The following is an 18347-nucleotide window of genomic DNA, read 5'->3' on the forward strand; positions in this document are numbered from 1 at the left end:
AACAGACAGATTTGCAGGAGCCGAAGCCTTCCTGCTCCACGGCTTTGACCTCTCCCTCTGCCCCAGCACCCGTCAGGCTTCCCTTCCTTTACACCCTTGGAGATCAGAGGTTCCTGTCTGCAACGGTTCATCTATCTCTGGCTCTTCTACACCCATTCCAAGAATGAAGACCATCTCCGCAATCAGACTGTCAACCTTCCAGAAAATGTTGGCATGACTCCGCAGAGACGCGCTGTTATCACGAAGGGCCCAGAGGAAGCTGCCAAGAGAGACCTGGATCACAGCGGTGCAGAACTCCACCCCCTTGAGAAGGAAAAGGAGAGGCTCCAGGTTACCAATGGTGGGGAACCAGAAAGGACCTGGCTACCGTTCACACATCTGTGCTCACATACAGATGAGCGAGAGTGTCACACCAGGCTTCCAGCAAAACGTACGGTCTGGTCTGCTCGCTTTCCCATCAGCATCATTATTCAGAAGAATCGTTCTCTTGTTGAAGTCGGCCGTTTCTTGGGCAAAAAAAAATACAGCTGCAGGGTGTGCCTGAGGCCCAGCCTTGCCTGCTCAGTCTCTCAGGCCCAGAAAGATGAGTTAATTCTTGAAACAACCTTGAACTTGTATCAAAGTCAACTGCTTTGATTCAGCAAGTCCCAACAGAGAAAGACAAGGGTACCAGAAAGCTTGGGGATGGTATCTATGTTTCTGAAAAGAAACACTTCAAGAGACGGCTGATGAATAAGATTTAAATGGTCCAGATGCAGAAACAGCAAGATGTCCAGTGAGTCCTCGGACTTACTTGTGGTATTTTAAAGATTCAATAAAAGCTGTGTATTGAGTTGGGGAAAAAACAAATGTAGGTCAGGGTAACCTTGGAGCCCCTGCCCTCCAGTGACCAGCACTGCACAGTCCCACTGGAGAGGGCTGGCAGGACGGGCTTACACAGGGCTCCGGGAGAACGCTTGAGCATGGCTCAGGCTTCCTGGAGGCAGTGATGATGGCTATGAGTTTGAGGAGGTGAGTTGCTGAGTTGCGGGGGGGGCGGGGGAGGGCTTGGTCAGGAATCAGGAGCGGAGCATTCCAGGTAAAGTGGGAGTGTGGACCAAGTGGGCATGGTGGGGGAGGGGCACAGTGTCATCCAGGACAGGGACAGGAAGGTGATACTAAAAACACCAGGGCCAATTCGCAGGGCCTTTAGCGCTAAGCAAAGCAGCCCTTCATGCTGAAAACACTCAAGAGAGTGCTTTTGTCACTAGACCTCTCCAGCGCTGGGTAGGTGAGCTGCCATTCCATGAGGCAACGTCCATGGTTCATGAGGCATGTCACAGGTTGTCCTCTGTTCTGTAAGATGATTGAATGCATTCATGCATAACCTATCTGGGGCTTTGACAATGTCTCCTGGAGGCTTCTTCAGCCTAACGAGGGAGTCTCCCAGGGGGGATGGGGGAGGCATAGGAATCCCCTGGTCCGGCCTCCCGCTCAGGTGAATCACCCGGTCTCTATGCTACAGATCCCACCAGTCACTGTCCTTACAGTAGACTGGGGGTATACCTGACGGGGTCACCGCCAGAAAAGCAACAGTATCAGTCATTTAGCTCCCCCATCAGCCCTGGGGGAGGAGGAAGCTGTGCAGGGGCAGGAAGGGCGCAGGGTCATTCTGATATGCCGAACTGCTGTGCAATCCCATATCGCCTGCCTGGGTCCAGATGTCCTGACTCAGCATGGGCATGACCTCTGTCCCCTCCCCATCCCCCAGGATGGCCTTGCTTCTCACCCCAACTCTGTGCACATCTGGCACCTGGACCAGATTCACCGAAACCATTTCAGTAAAGGGTTAGGTTAATGAAAAGCCCTTTCCTCCTTGTTTTGGGTTTCAGCCTCCAATGGCCATTTAGCAGAAGTGTTTTCACGGTGTGACTTCTTCAGTTCTCCACGTCTCAGGTGGAACATCAGCAGGGTGCCCCCAAGGCCTCTGCCCTGGACAGGGAGGCAGCTCCCCACCCTTCTCATGCTGCAGGACCCACATAGCACAGAGGGCCAGGTCTCCAGCCTCCCTGGCCTGGAAAAGAGTGAGTCTCACTAACATAATAATGACTTAAGGGACAACTGGGGGGCTCAGTCTGTTGAGCATCCGACTCTTGATTTCAGCTTGGGCCATGATCTCAGGGTCCTAAAATCGAGCCCACTCCCCCAACACTCAATCCACCCCTCCAAGGCTCTGACCGTAGCAGGAAGTCTGCTCAGTATTCTCTCCTTCTCTCTCCCTCTGCCCCTCTCCCCCGCTCTCTCTCTAAATAAATATTTTTTTTGAAAAAAATATTAATGACTTAAGTCACACACACAGTAGGCATGCAGTTTTTTCTTTTTGATTTTCAACAACTAAAACGAAGTCAAAGTCCTTAATCACATGTGTTGCTATGAAGATACGCCTCCCTGGTCAGGAGGGAGCTTTTTAGAATTACACAGAAGGCTTTTTCTTTTGCCCCTTGTAGCATGCCCCTTCTTCTCAGCATGTCCTTTAGATCTTCGGGGATTCTGATTCTTCATTCTACTGAAACCATGCCAGCACTAAGGTATCCAGGTGACTCCCCAGAGCAGAAAGGTCTGGGGCTAGAGAAAGAGGTATCTGGACAGGGTGTGTCCTTCTTCTTTTTTTCTTTTTTTAAGTTTGTTGTTGTTGTTGTTGTTGACAGAGAGATCGATCAAATGTAGGCAGAGGCAGGCAGAGAGAGGAAGGGAAGCAGGGTGTCCGCCGAGCAGAGAGCCCGACACGGGGCTAGATACCAGGACCCTGGGATCATGACCTGAGCCGAAGGCGGAGGCTTTAACCCACTGAGCCCCACAGGCGCCCCAGGGTGTGTCCTTCTTAAGGACCAGCGGCAGTTAGGCTCCCGAGCCTGGGAAGAATGTCGCAAGCAGCTTCCTGCGGTCAAAGGGTGTCCCGCATTATGGTCTCACGACAAATTCTGACGCACCAAAGCTTCGAGGCCGCTGACTACACTTATTTCCCGGGAGCCCCGCCTCCCACCTGAGCTCCCCTCTCCTTCATGGAGCCCAGGCCGCGGGGGTCATAGGAGGCGCAGTCTCACCACTGGGCAGTGACTTCTGAGGACCTAACCTTTTGCACCAAATTCCCCAGAGAGGAGCTTAGCTTCTGGGGAAACTGGCCCGGCACCCCCCTGCCCCGCCCCGGGAGTGATTCTCTGCGCCCCTAGACCTGGGGCCGGGGAGCTCGGCCACGCGGCGCTGGGCGGAGGCCGCCCCCTGCTGTCGGCGGTGGCGAACTGGGTGGCGCCCGAGGCCACAGGTGCTCGCAGGCGTGGGCGCCCTGTAAAAACCATTTAGGCTCGGAGCTGACCCTGAAACTTAGGGTGTGATTTGAGCTGTCTGTCCCTGGACGGCAGGCGGAACTTACCTGCTCCGCTCTTCTGTACCCATGACTGTGGGGACACGGGATGTAGGAATCGTGACGGAGTAAATGCCATTATTCTATGTAATATGTATGCTGCAGTGTGTGGGTAACCGAAAATTGTCAGCATAGGTCATGGCCAAAGTAAAGATACGATGTAAAATCTGAGTCCAATAAGAGAACAAGATGGAACTGAACGAGTTCATCCAGAGTTTAATCAAGTGTTCGACAGGAGGTGGTTTTTGTTTTTCCTGGCTACAGTAGTAACTTGAGAAAAGGCATTTAATGACTTTAAGTGAAATTTAAGATGGAATGGGAGGGCTGCCTGGCTGGCTCAGTCATTAAGTGTCTGCCTTCAGCTGGGGTCATGATGCCAGGCTCCTGGGATCAAGCCCCACATCAGGCTCCCTGCTCTGTGGGAATCCTGCTTCTCCCTCTCCCACTCGCCATGCTTGTGTTCCCTCTCTCGCTGTATCTCTCTCTGTCAAACAAATAAATAAAATCTTTAAAAAATAATAATAATAAATGATGGAATGGGAGCCCTGCTTCTGGACACTGACATGCAGAGTTTTGCAAGTTAAAGAGTCTCCCCGCCATCCCTGCTGACCAGGACTCGCTGACCCGGGCTGGAGCCTGTGTCCCAGCACCAGGGATGCTCAGGGCTGTTGCTGCCCCCTGGACCCTAGGGCCGAGCATGGCACTGCGGCTAGTGAAACTGTGTGGAAATCTACAACACTATCACTCAGGTCTTCAGAGTAGAGTGGTGCCCCCTGATGAAGGAACCATTCATGATAGACACGGGCTTCCCTTGTTATTAACACTTACTTCGCCATCCAGAAAGGCGCGCTGTCAATTTGTGGTCAAACCCATGTTATCAACAGTCGGGTCCTTCTTCCGGGACCTACCAAATGAAGATAATGGCGTCAAATTGCAGCCATCTTCACAGCCCATGGCAGTGAAATTCCAGCTTCTACCTTGATGGAAATTTTGCTAATATATGGTTTTAAACTTGTCATTAACAAAAAATGCCTCAAGAGGTACGGTGCCCCAAGAAGGAAAAAACTCAATATGGAGCAGGCTACTGAGATGGAAAATGTGAAATCTTTGGTTCACAGACTGTTTCCAGCTTTGCATTTAGAAGACTTTGAGAAAAAGAGAGAGCTCCATTCACTAGAGAAAACCCACCACCTGGTGGGACAGCCCCAGCCTCTCCAACAGATAAAAGCAGGAATCTCACTCAGAAGCCAAAATCAGCCACCGTCAGTCAATGGGGTGGGGGGTGGGGGGAAGGGGACATGCAGTGGTCTGGCTCCCCCCACTGGGTGTGCTCCTGGGATGTGATGGCACCAGTGTCAAACCTCAGCACATTTGCAAACTCCATGGTCTTTTCTGCATACTTTGTCGTCACTCAACAGGATTCATAGGTATCAGCTGTTAAGGGTCCGCGGTTTCTTCACTTCCTGCATAAGAAATCAAAGCACTGGCATTCAAGATGGTGCAGTACAAGTTAAAAGAACCTGCCAAGGCTACAGAATCCCTCAAACAGATGGGCCCCTCTCTCCATTTATAAATGCAAGGAAAGGAACTCAAGAAAAAGAGTTCATCTTACATTTTCAAATATCATTGAATTTTTCCAGTATGTGCTGATTCTGCAACTTAGAAACTGGAGCGTTTTGAGTCCCACAGTGCCTTTGCATTTGAGTGTTTCAATCCCTTTCGTTAATTAAAAAAAAAAATGCTTGGGGAAAAAAAAGGGTGTTGCCAATTAAGTATTTCAAGGACAGGGACCATGGCTTTTTTTTTTTTAAACATCTTCCCAGAATAGGAAAAATCTTAATTCAACTCCATTCAGCATGCTGATAATCATTTATTGAACATCTCCCAGCAACGCTACTTATTTGCTATGTAAGACCTTAGGCTTTTAGTATTCTCTGTGCCTCGGTTTCATCATCTGTAAAATAGGTAATAACATCATCTACTTATAGGGCAAGGAGTAAATGATCCGTAGTGCTCTCAGCACCATTTTTGGCCAGACAAAAGGACTCATAGGAAATGTTTGTTCTTGTTTTTACATCTACCCAATTCAGTTCTGAGCTAAGTTACTCATAATAAGACGTGATTCCCATCCTCAAGAAGTACTTGAAGTAAAGATGTATACAAACAGGAAGGTAAGATTATCAAAGATCAATGTTGTAAAAACACAAGAACAAGGTGCTGGGGGACAATGGACAGGAGAAATGTGTCAGAGGGGAAGGACACCAGAAGGCCTGATGGGAGGGGTAACATCTGAGCTGAGTCTTGAAGGATGAGTTAGGATTTGGAATGGACAAAGGGAAGCAATCTGAGCAGAAGAAATCACATGAACAAAGACGCTGAGTCAACATGACAGTGTGTAGTAAATTCAGCACCAGCCCGTGGCCGGTGTGACCAGAGGGTGGGAGAGAGGAGTGAGGGCAGCAAGCAGGGAGGCCAGAGAAATCATCATAATCAGGGGCACCTCTGCCTCTGCCTTCAGCTCAGGTCATCATCTCAGTGTCCTGGGATCGAGCCCCACATCGGGCTCTTTGCTCAGCAGGGAGCCTGCTTCCCCCTCTCTGCCTGCCTCTCTGCCTACTTATGATCTCTGTCTGTCAAATAAATATATTTATTTTTTAAAAAGTTTAAAAAGAAATCATAATCTGTAGTGAGCATCCAGTGAAGGCTTACTTACCCAATACCAGGCACCATGAACTGTAAGAAAGTCATGGGGCCCTAGGAGCCATGCTGAAGACCATGATTTGTCTTATAATAATGAGACACCATCAAAGCTACCTGAGCAGATTCCCTATTTGCCAAAGGACTGGAGCACACACCTGTCAGGTTAAATTCCACAGGTTGGTGGTAGAGTTTAAAAGGTGACAAGTCCCATACAAGTATGAAAGTTACAAAACAATCTCTTAGTAATGGCGTAGTTCAAATGTACTTGATACCTAGAAGGAATGAGTAGATCCATTCAAGACACATAGCTTGTTTTAGAATCAATGAAAACTACGAAGCCACGCAGGGAAGCAGTTTCTGTCAAAGGTCACTGTTCTACAAAGCGTGAACATAAAAGTATAGATTTATCTAAATGTAGTATCTTATTCCTGAGGCAGCAGTGAGATTAAACCCTGCTCTGCGACAGAATGCAGTCATCCCGGGGCCCTGGCTGGAGGGGAATTGCAGTCCCCATTCCGGTGGTAAGGATATGGGGAAATGGTGTTTCCAGTGGAAGCCAAATCCCTCGCTTCCCAGCTTGTAAGTGCACCTGAAGCCGGTTTTGCGCTCTCCAGCAGATTTGTAAGGTCTTGTTAGGGGACACAGGAAGCTGTACCCATGTCGGATCTATGTGCAGGACATGCAAATACGACATAATTGCTACTCCAAATTCTGAAAAGCCCTAAGCGATTGGATACATTGGCCATAATCTTGTCTTGTCTAGAGCATTATCCAAGCTTGCAAACCACCAGATGTGTGTATAAACCTCAGGGCTTCCCCAGGGTTATCACCAATGTGCCTATTGACAGCTATGGCTAGAGAAACTTTTTGCAAAGCCTAGAATGTGAGGAGGAGGACTGGTGTGGGGCAAGAGAGATGACAGCAGGTGGGCGAAAAACCGGTCCTGTTGGCCATGCACTCTCTAGGTCCCGCAATGCCTGGGAGAGTGGGGTGTCTACTGCCATCTTGTGGCTGGCAATAGAGACACACCTCATCCTTCCCTGCAGGCTTTCTGGAGCACCCCAGGTGGGGGTGGAGGGCCAAACCAGGAGCCAAATGGGGCCAGGAGTTGTTGTGTAAGAAAGAGCCACTACTGCTTCGGTCCAGAGGATCTTGTCCCTGGGCACATACAAAAGATGACCTTTGCTGTCTTTTGGCTTGGAATAACTTCCAACTGTGTTTCTACATTGCCTCCAAAGACACAATTTAGGCTTTGAGAAAAGCATGAGCTTTTTGCTCACCCAGGATCACTGTAGGGATTCAGTGCTTGGTATGGGTGCCCTACCCTGTTACTGCACTGGCCTCTGATGAATTTCTGAATAGCAGCAAGATCAATGAAGAAAAGGTAGTAAAAGGTGACAGGAAGATAGCCTGGGTGGCTCAGTGGGTTAACTGTCTGCCTTTGGCTCAGGTCATGATCCCAGAGCCCTGGGATCAAACCCCACATTGGGCTCCTTGATCAACAATGTGCTCTCTATCACATAAAATCTTAGAACAAACAAACAAACAAAAAAGCCACTAAAGAGATTTCCAGAGTGATACTATTTTGCTCTATTACTAGTTTTTTTTTTTAAATTGAAGTATGATTTTCGAATGGTAGAGCTCACCCTTTATAATATGCATCTCTGCAAAACTTGACAATGCATATAGTTGTGTTACTACCACCACAGCCAAGAGTTTCAACCAGACCATCAAACTCCCCACCCCCAGAAAATTCCCCGGTACACCCTTTGTAGTCACTCTCTCCCCAACCCCAGCTCCTGGGGTGGCTGTATTTTTGCCTTTTCCAAAATGTCATATAAATGGGATTACACAGTCCGTAGTCTTTGGAGTCTGGCTTCTTTCCCTTAGCAAAAGGCATTTCGGGCTCAAGTGTGTCGTTGCATATGCAGCAGAAATTCATGCCTTTTTCCTGCCTGGAAGTCGTCTCTTGTACAGGTATACCAGTCTGTTTATGCATGCCCAGTTGAGGCACATTTGGGTGGTCATTTCCAGTTTGGGGTCATCATGAGTAAAGCTGCTATCTATATCCACCTACAGGCTTCTACGTGAACATGAGTTTCTAGACCCCTGGGTAAGTACCTCGAGATGGGATTGCTGAGTTGTCTGGTTGACAGTTTAACTTAAAAGAAGCTGCAGAGCTATTGCCCAGTTTGCATTCCCAGCAGCCATGCACAAGAGTTCCTCCTGTTGCTCTGCTCCAAACGCTCTATCAGCACTGGGTATTGTCGGATTCATTGTGTGGTTTTTTTTTAAGTGAATTCCACACCACACGTGGGGCTTGAACTCACAACCCCAAGATCGCACCCCATGTCAGAATTGTTTTTAAATTTTAAACTTGCCCCATCCTGGGGTGCCTCGGTGGCCCAGTCAGGTGGGAGGCGGTCATGATCTCAGGTTCGTTGTGCCAAGCGTGGAGTCTGCTTGGGATTCTCTTTATCCCTCTCCCTCTGCTCCTCCCCACCCCACCCCACCCCCCGCTCACACTCTTTATCCTTCAAAAATAAATACATAAATACACAAATAAATATCACCATCCTAATAGATGGTACCTCATCATAATTCTAATTTGCATTTCTCAAATGACTAATAATGCTGACTTTCTTTTAGTGTGCTTATTTGTACATGAATTATCTTCTTTAGTGAAGTATCTCTCCAAATCTCTTGCCCATTTTCTATTGAGTTGTTTCTTTTCTTGTCATTGAGTTACTTAGAAAACCTTTATCAGGGGTGCCTGGGTGGCTCAGTGGGTTAAAGCCTCTGCCTTCGGCTCAGGGCATGGTCCCAGGGTCATGGGATCGAGCCCCGCATCGGGCTCTCTGCTCCGCAGGGAGCCTGCTTCCTCTTCTCTCTCTGCCTGCCTCTCTGCCTACTTGTGATCTCTCTCTCTGTCAAATAAATAAATAAAATCTTAAAAAAAAAGAAAAGAAAAGAAAAGAAAACCTTTATCAGAGGGAGGCCTGGGTGGCTCAGATGGCTGAGCAGCTGCCTTTGGCTCAGGTCATGATCTCAGGGTCCTGAGATGGAGCCCCGCATTGGGTTCCTTGCTCAGCAAGGAGCCTGCTTCTCCTTCTGCCTGTTGCTCCTCCCCACCCGCCCATGCTATCTCTCTCTGACAAATAAATACAATCTTGAAAAGAAAGAAAACCTTTATCAGATATGTAATTTGCAAATACTTTCTCCACATCCATGGCTTGACTTTTCATTTTCCTAACAACCCCAGAGCAAACATTCTTAATTTTTATAAAGTTCAGTTTATCATTTTTTTCTCCTATGGTTCATGACTTTGACATTGTAGCTAAGAAATCTCTGCCTAACCCAAGCTCAGAATATTTTTCTCCTATTTTATATTCCAGAAGGGTTATAGTTTTAGGTTGTACCTTTAGGTCTGTGATCCAGGTTGAGTTATATTTGTATATGGTCCGAGGCATGGATCAAAGTTCATTCTTTCACATGGACAGCCAACATTCCAGAATCATTTGTTGAAAGACTATCTTTTTTTCATGGACTTTGCATTTTGTTGATCAGTTGACCATATACATATGGATCTATTTTTGAACTCTCTTCTGGTCCATTTTGGTCAGTGTGTCTCTCCTTTCACCAATATCGCACTGTGTCCATGACTGCAGCTTTATAGTAAGTCTTTAAGTCAGGTAAAGTGAGTCTTTTAATTTTATTCTTCTTTTTCAAAATTCTTTTGGCTCCTTTGACTTTCCACCTAAAGTTTGGAATCACCTTGTTGATTTTCTAAAAGAAAGAATTCCTGATAGCATTTTGATTGGGGTTGCATTGAATCTGTAGATCAGTTTGGACAGAACTGGTATCTTATCAGTACTGAACAATATTGAATGCACAAACAAGAGGTCTGGTCCCCATTTATTTATATCTTCCTTGATTTCTTTGTCCGTGTTTTATGGTTTTCAGAAAACAGGTCTTGAACATATTTTGTTAGATTTCTACTCAAGTATTTTGTCATTGTTTTTGTTATTTTTTTATTGTGGTAAAATATATATAATGTAAAATTTTACCATTTTAGTCATTTTTAGGTATATGTAGTTCAATAACATTAACACACTCCCACGGTTGTGCATTCATCACCACTAACCATTTTCAGAATTTCTTCATCATCCCAAGCTGAAACTCTGTATCCATTAAATGTTAACTTCTCACACTTAATCATGATGAGCACGGAGTGTTGTATAGAATTGTTGAATCACTATATTGTACACGTGAAACCAATATAATACTCTACATTAACTATATTGGAATTGAAATTTTAAAATTATTTTTAAAATAAAAAATAAAAAGCCCCCCAGTCAGTTAAATGCCAGATTCTTGGTTTTGGTTCAGGTCATGATCTCATGGGTGATGAGATCAAGCCCCGGGTCAGGCTCCACACTCAGCAGGGAGTCTGCTTGATTCTCTCTCCCTCTGCCCCTCCCCTTGCTGTGTGCACACCCTCTCTCTCTCCATGTCTTTCTCAAATAAATAACTCTTTAAAACAACAACAACAACAACAAACAAACAAAATAACTTCTCATTCCTTCCCTTTCCCTAGCCCCAGGTTACCTCTATTCTACTTTCTGTCACTACGAATTTGACTACTATTTCATAGCAGTTGAATCACATAGTATTTGTCCCTCTGTGACTGGCTTATTCCATTCAGTGTAATGTTCTCCAGGCTCATTCATGTTGTAGAATGTGTCAGAATTCTTTCGTTTTGAAGGCAGAATAACATTCCCTTGGATGGGTATACCACATTTTGCTTATTCAATCATCCCTTTACAGATACTTGGGTGGCTTCCACCTCTTGACTGTTGTGAATAAGGCTGCTATAAACATAAATGTACAAATATCTGTTTGAGTCCCTGCTTTGAATTCTTTTGTGTTTATACCCAGAAGTAAAGTTGCTGGATCCTATGGTAATTCTATTTTTAATTTTTTGAGGAACCACCATATGGCTTTCCATAGCACCTGTATCATTTTGCATTTCCAGCCTCAATGCAAAACTCTTCCAGTTTCTCCACATACTCACCAACACTTGTTTTCCTTTTTTTTTTTTTTTTAATTGCTATCCTATTGGGTGTAAAGTAGTATCTCATTTTGGTCTCGATTTGCATTTCCCTAATGTCTAATTATGTTGAACATCTTTGCATGTGCTTATTGGTCATTTGTATATCTTCTTTGGGAAAATGTCTGTTTCTGTTCTTTGATTATTTTTTTAATTGAGTTATTTTTATGGTTGAGTTGTTAAAATTCTTTTTTTTTTTTTAAAGATTTTATTTATTTATTTGACAGACAGAGATCACAAGTAGGCAGAGAGGCAGGCAGAGAGAGAGAGAGGAGGAAGCAGGCTTCCCGCTGAGCAGAGAGCCCGATGTGGGGCTCAATCCCAGGACCCTGAGATCATGACCCGAGCCGAAGGCAGAGGCTTTAACCCACTGGGCCACCCAGGTGCCCCAAGTTGTTAAAATTCTTTATGTATTCTAGATATTAGAACCTTGTCAGATATATGACTTACAAATATATTCTCCTATTCTGTGGGTTGTCTTTTCACTTTCCTGCTAGTGCCCTTTGATGCGTGAAAGTTTTACATTTTCATGAAGTCCAGTGTAGTTGTTTTGTTTTGTAGATGCCCTTAATCAGCTTGAGGAAATTCTTCACTGTGTTTATTTTGCTAAGAGTTTTTATCATGAACGGTTATTGAATTTTGTCAAATGCTTTCTCTGCATCTACTGAGATAATTGTATGGTTTTTCTTTTTTATTATATTTTTTATTAACATATAACGTATTATTTGCCCCAGGGGTACAGGTCTGTGAATCATCAAGCTTACACATTTCACAGCACTCACCATAGCACATGCCCTCCCCAATGTCCATAACCCAACCACCCTATCCCTACATCCCCACACCCCCTAGCAACCTTCAGTTTGTTTTGTGAGATTAAGAGTCTTTTATGGTTTGTCTCCCTCCCGATCCCATCTTGTTTCATTTTTTCCTTCCCTACACCCAGAACACCCTGCCCTGACTCTCAAATTCCTCATATCAGAGAGATCATATGATAATTGTCTTTGTCTGATTGACTTATTTCCCTCAGCATAATACCCTCTAGTTCCATCCATGTCATTGCAAATGGCAAGGTTTCATTTCTTTTGATGGCTGCATAATATTCCATTGAGTGTGTGTGTGTGTGTGTGTGTGTGTGTGTGTGTGTGTACACCACATCTTATTTCTCCATTCATCTGTCAATGGACATCTAGGTTCTTTCCATAGTTTGGCTATTGTGGACATTGCTGTTATAAATACTCAGGTACACGTGCCCCTTCAGATCACTGCATTTGTATCTTTGGGGTAAATACCCAGTAGGGCGATTGCTGGGTTGTAGGGTAGCTCTATTTTCAATTTTTTTGAGGAACCTCCATACTGTTTTCCAGCACCAGCTTGCATTCCCACCAACAGTGTAGGAGGGTTCCCCTTTCTCTGCATCCTTGCCAACATCTGTTGTTTCCTGACTTGAGCCGAAGGCAGCCGCTCAACAGACTGAGCCACCCAGGCGTACTTGGAGCTAAATTTTGAAAAATAACGCTGATCAGGGTGCCTGGGTGGCTTAGTCATTTAAGCATCCAACTCTTGATGTCAGCTCAGGTCATGATCTTGGGCTTGTGAGATGGAGCCCTGTGTGGGGTTTGGCACTGGGCATGGAGTTTGCTTAAGATTCTCCCTCTACCCCTCCCCCACTCTCATGCACTCCCTCTCAATTAAAAACAAAAACAAAAACAAAAACAAACACACTGATCCATTAATATTTTGAATTGGTAATACATGTACGTGTTCTAAATTAAAAGGTACGAAGTTCACAAAATACAAAAGATTATAGAATACAAATTACATTTCCTCTTCATCTCTCTCTTATCCCCCAGTGCCATCCACTAAGGCAAATGTTATTAGTAGTTTTCTGAGCAACTTAAAAAGACAGGCTTCAGGGCGCCTGGGTGGCTCAGGTCTGGATCCCAGGGGCCTGAGAGTCAGTTTGGTATTTTGTTTGTTTCTTTTGCACGAAAGCTTCCCTCCTTTCTGAGTGCACAGCCCTTGAATCCAGACACCTCACTTAATGAATGTGCGGACTGATTCGTGAAGTGAAAGAGCCTGAAACACAGGCTTTATTGATTGCTCTGCTATAAATCCCCTCGAAGTGTCCAAACCGCGCTGTTTTCGCACAAGGCCCTGCTGTTCCGGCCGGGGGTGGTCTGTCCTGACAACAAGACCCATCCCATCAATGGGCTGAAGCCTCAAGTTCTCACAGGCAGGGCGCACCCTGGCCGGCAGGGAGCACCCCGAGTCCTGGGGGGCTTGGACACCCACCAGCGGAGGTGGGAGCTTGCCTGCCTCTAGGCCTCGAGGTCTGGGCTCCACCCACCCCGTGAGACTCTGAACTACGCAGGGGAGAGGCCAGAGTGGGTTTCCTCAACCAGACAAGGTCAGAGAGGATCTTTTCTACAGAGAGGAAGTGGAGCCCCCCAGCCCGCTCCCCAAACCAGGGACTAAAGCTCAGGCAGGCTGCAGGGAAGGAATGGGAGGGGCAACTGAGGGTGTGTGGGCGTGGTCTGAGCTCTGTGATGTGGCAGCCTTGGCTGGATCCCCCCTGGGGTACCCGGTTGGTGGGAGGGTTGGTGGGAGATGCAGGGAGTTTAGGGGCCGATGGAGAAGATAAAACACACATGAATGATACCAGGATTTACCCGAATCGATTCCCTGAAGCGGAATGAACAGATCAAGGGTAAAGATCATTTTTCATGTTCATATACATACTCTTGAATTACTTTCCAAAGAAGTGGAACAGTTTATACAACAACCAGCAGGAAGAGGATAAATTCCTATTTTACTGCTCTCTCATCAGTGTTGGTTTTTATTTTATTTTATTTTTTAAAGATTTATTTATTTATTTGACAGATCACAAGTAGGCAGAGAGGCAGGCAGAGGGAGGAAGGGAAGCAGGCTCCCCCGCTGAGCAGAGAGAGAGAGCCGGACATGGGGCTCCATCCCAGGATCCTGGGTTCATGACCTGAGCCAAAGGCAGAAGCCTTAACCCACTGAGCCACACAGGCACCCCAACCAGTGTTGGTTTTTAAAAAAAATATTTACTAAAGGATAGGAGACAGAAGATGGCATCTGTTTATTTTTAAAATTTATATCCTCATGGGGCACCTGGGTGGCTCAGTCTGTTGGGTGTCTGCCTTAGGCCCAAGTCATGATCCCAGGATCCTGGAATCAAGTCCCACATCTGGCTCAGCTCAGCTCCCTGCTCAGCAGGAGGCCTGCTTCTCCCTCTCCCACTCCCACTCCCCCTGCTTATGTTCCCTCTCTGTCTCTCTGTCAAATAAATAAATCTTTTTTAAAAATTTATATTCCTTTGATCATTTAGTGAGTTTTAACATTTCCTTAAGCCTATTCCTCACAAGTCACTCTTTTTTCATTTTTGAAAACCAGTTTTGCATGCTTTAAAAAGGTAAGTTTTTGAATAAGTTATGAAGAAAAGCATAATGCCAGCTATTAAATTATTACTGTAATGAAAACAGTTTAATAGAAGTGGGAAGGGGCACCTGGGTGGCTCAGTGGGTTAAAGCCTCTGCCTTCAGCTCAGGTCATGATCTCAGAGTCCTGGGATCGAGCCCCACATCGGGCTCTCTGCTCAGCAGGGAGCCTGCTTCCTCCTCTCTCTCTGCCTGCCTCTCTGCCTACTTGTAATCTCTGTCTGTCAAATAAATAAATAAAATCTTTAAAAAAAAAAATTAAAAAAAAAAAAAAAAGAAGTGGGAAGGGGGCGCCTGGGTGGCTCAGTTGGTTGAGCTGCTGCCTTCAACTCAGGTCATGATTCCAGGGTCCTGGGATGGAGCCCCGCATCAGGCTCCCTGCTCAGCAGAGAGCCTGCTTCTCTTTCTCCCTCTACCTGCCACTCTGCTTACTTGTGCTCTGTCTCTATCTCTCTGTCAAATAAATAAATAAAATCTTTAAAAAAAAAAAAAAAAGGGAAGAAGAAGAAGAAGTGGGAAGAAGGGCCGTCCAGCGAGGCCTGCCTGTCAGCTTAAGCACCAATGCAGCAACAACAGGGAAAGGGCCCTCGGCAGTCGGAAATAAGAAAGTAGTATCTACTCGCATTTTAAAACGTGCATATGGGACGCCTGGGTGGCTCAGTTGGTTAAGCAGCTGCCTTCGGCTCAGGTCATGATCCCAGCATCCTGGGATCGAGTCCCACATCGGGCTCCTTGCTCATCAGGGAGCCTGCTTCTCCCTCTGCCTCTGCCTGCCATTCTGTCTGCCTGTGCTTGCTCTCTCTCCCTCTCTCTCTCTGACAAATAAATAAATAAAATCTTTAAAACGTGCATATGCCCTGGGGCACTCGCCTGGCTCAGTTGGTAGAACATGCGAGTCTTGATTTCAGGCTCATGAGTTCAAGCCCTGTGTTGGGCTCTGTGCGGGGTGAGGAGTCCACTTCAAAAAAAAAAAAAATGCACAGCCTAAGAGCCAACGGTTCCATTTCTTGGTGTTACACCCCAGAGAAACACCCATGCACACGGGATGCATTTATGACAATGTTTAGCCCAGCACTGTTTCTACTCATGAACCATTAAAAACAGCTCAAAATGGAGCAAGAGGGGAGATGTTGCGAATAACAGGTTATATCCATGCTGTGAATCACAGTGCAGAAGTTCAAAAGTCAGAGGTGGGCAATGCGTACTAAGACAGGAAGAACTACGTACTGGTGAATGAAAAAGGCAAGTTGCATACAACACCAGTTACATAAACAAATACCCAAAGTAACACTCAGATGTATATGATTACCTAGAAAAAGGCATGAAAGGATTCACATGGGATGGAGGAACTGGGCAGAAATGAGGCCAGAATTGTTGACTGGCTGAGGTGTTCCCCTATCTGTCAGGTTTTCATAAAACTGCCTCATGACAAGGTATTTGTGTGAAGAGTCTGGCCCTATTTTCTATAGACGTGTTGTGGTTGATGTTGACATAACTCATTGCGAAAAGCAGAGTTCTGCTTTGCCCTTCTGCCCAGTTGGGAGAGGCGAGGACCGTTCACCCTGGAATTAGCCCCAAAACACGGGCTTCTTTGGGCACTTTCTTTGGAGAGAAAAATTCAAATTGAAGTCAGCGGAAAAGAACATCACCTTTGTTCCTATATTTGGAAGGAAAAAAACCATCCCCAGTAATGAAAACAGCCAACATGAGTGTCGGGCAGGGACAGGGAGCGGATGACCCCAGGTTGTTCCCAGCCAGGCACAGCCTGGTCATCGAGGGCCAGCGTCGGGCCAGAGGGATGGGCCCTTCCTCCCAGGCGAGACTCGCAGACTGGAGCCTGTGGAACCCCAAAAAGAGGGTTGATCCTAGGAGACTTTCTGGAGAAAAGGTGTAGAGCTTTCCTCAGCTATTTAAGAGAACTTGAACCCCAAAAGTTTGAGAATCATTGCACTGGGGTGACACGGTGGCATAGGCAGGCAATAACTCAACACTGAAGTTTCTATGCAGGCTACAGAAGAAATTTTAAACCTTAATGCCCATTCCAGAATCTAAAAGCACTTTTGCTTTTTTTTTTTTTTTTAAGGCTTTATTTACTTATTTGACAGAGACACAGCAAGAGAGGGAACACAAGCAGGGGAAGTAGGGGAGGAAGAAGCAGGTTTCCTGAGGAGCAGGAACCTGAGATCACGACCCGAGCCGAAGGCAGCAGCTTAACCCACTGAATGGCACTTTTGCTTTTAATCTAGATGGAGAAACAGTTGTCCAGACCGAGGCCTCCTCACCCCACAGAGGTTTCGTGCCAGCCCCACTCCTCCCAAGGGATTGCTAGCTTACCCCACACCCCCTCAGATCCATGGCTCTGCCTCCAGCCATAACTTTGCCTGGGGAGCTGAACGTCCACCTGGGTGACTCGTCCAGGGTCTTACTCCCAGCACGTGGCAGAGCTGGACACACACCCCCAGTGTGCCTGACACTCTGCCGCGGTTATCATTCCTCTAGCTGAGGAACAGAAGCTACTGGGATACTGAAGAAAGTGTGCTCTGGCTTTCTGGAAGCCTCTAGGAAGCCCCACCCTCCTGCATATAAACACATCTGCCAGATCCCACAGTTCCTTTCTCCTCATTGTGATCCCCGGTCTCCTTAGTTAAAGAGTGAGAAAAATGACAGTGCAGTCGACCAGAAGCAATGCTCCCCAACGTTGTGAAATTTCACTTCAAATTCTTGTTACCTGGCTCATGGCCAAGGCATCATTCTCTGTGTTTATGACTTGCTTTAAGGGGCACCAGAACCCAAACCTGCTCTGTGTGAAAGCTGGAGGCTGGGAACGTGCTAGAAAGGCACTTCCCTCACAGCCCGCACGTGAGGTCTCTCACCCACTTCCTTCTCCACCGTCTCCTGGGCTTGGCCGCCACACGCTTAGGAGCAACACGTGCCCCTGGCCTTCTCTCCCTCTCCACATACCCTCCTGCAACCACGCACCCCCTCCTAGGGCACAGGTTCCCACTTAGGAGCGGACAGGGAGATGGCCAGCCTTGGCTTCCAGCCAGGACCTCACCCTGAGGCCATCTGAGGGTGAGCCACCAGCGGCAGTTCCCAGCCCACAGCTCTACCTGGTATGGCCCATGGGCCAGTGGGTTTCAGCCTAATGTCCATCTCAGCTGCCACCTTGCTTGGTCTCCCATGCTTCCCCTCTCCAGAAGGGCCTCGCTGCCTCTCCAGCTATCGACTCTGAAATATCAGGTTCTCTCCAGCTGCTTTCCTTTTTGTCCCTCATCAGGTCCTGTGAAATGTTCCCTTCCCCTTCCCCTCCCCAACTGTCAGTGCCCTTGACATCTGTCACATGGGTCACCTACAGGCCCTCTAGCTCAGACTGGCTTCTGAGCCACCCCGGAGTGGTCTTCTCAAATCTGTGTCTGAGCAGGTCACCCCCACCTCCTCGGTTGGTTCCCCACTGAGAGCAATGGTCGCTGTGCGTTCTGAACTGTGCAAATTGACTCCAGCATGGTTGCCCCGAGGGGTCATGGGGCGCTCTCCTCTAAAAGCCCCCCCACACCCAGGAAGCCAGACATGCCGAGCAATGCAGGATAGAGCCCCCCATACACCCTCATGCTTCAAGCCTCAGCTCCAAGGGCCCTTCCTGGACACCCTTCAGGTGGAATTCCTCATTTTTGTTCCC

The 18347-nt window shown here is 46.9% G+C and overlaps 1 pseudogene; it reads left to right on the forward strand.

Annotated features, from left to right (window-relative positions):
* Positions 1-4118: 4118 nt before the first annotated feature.
* Positions 4119-5030, forward strand: LOC116878311 (annotated as a pseudogene).
* Positions 5031-18347: the final 13317 nt, after the last annotated feature.

This window comes from Lontra canadensis, unplaced genomic scaffold (assembly GCF_010015895.1).
Source record: "Lontra canadensis isolate GAN:19392208 unplaced genomic scaffold, GSC_riverotter_1.0 scaffold57, whole genome shotgun sequence".
NCBI classification, from domain to species: domain Eukaryota; kingdom Metazoa; phylum Chordata; class Mammalia; order Carnivora; family Mustelidae; genus Lontra; species Lontra canadensis.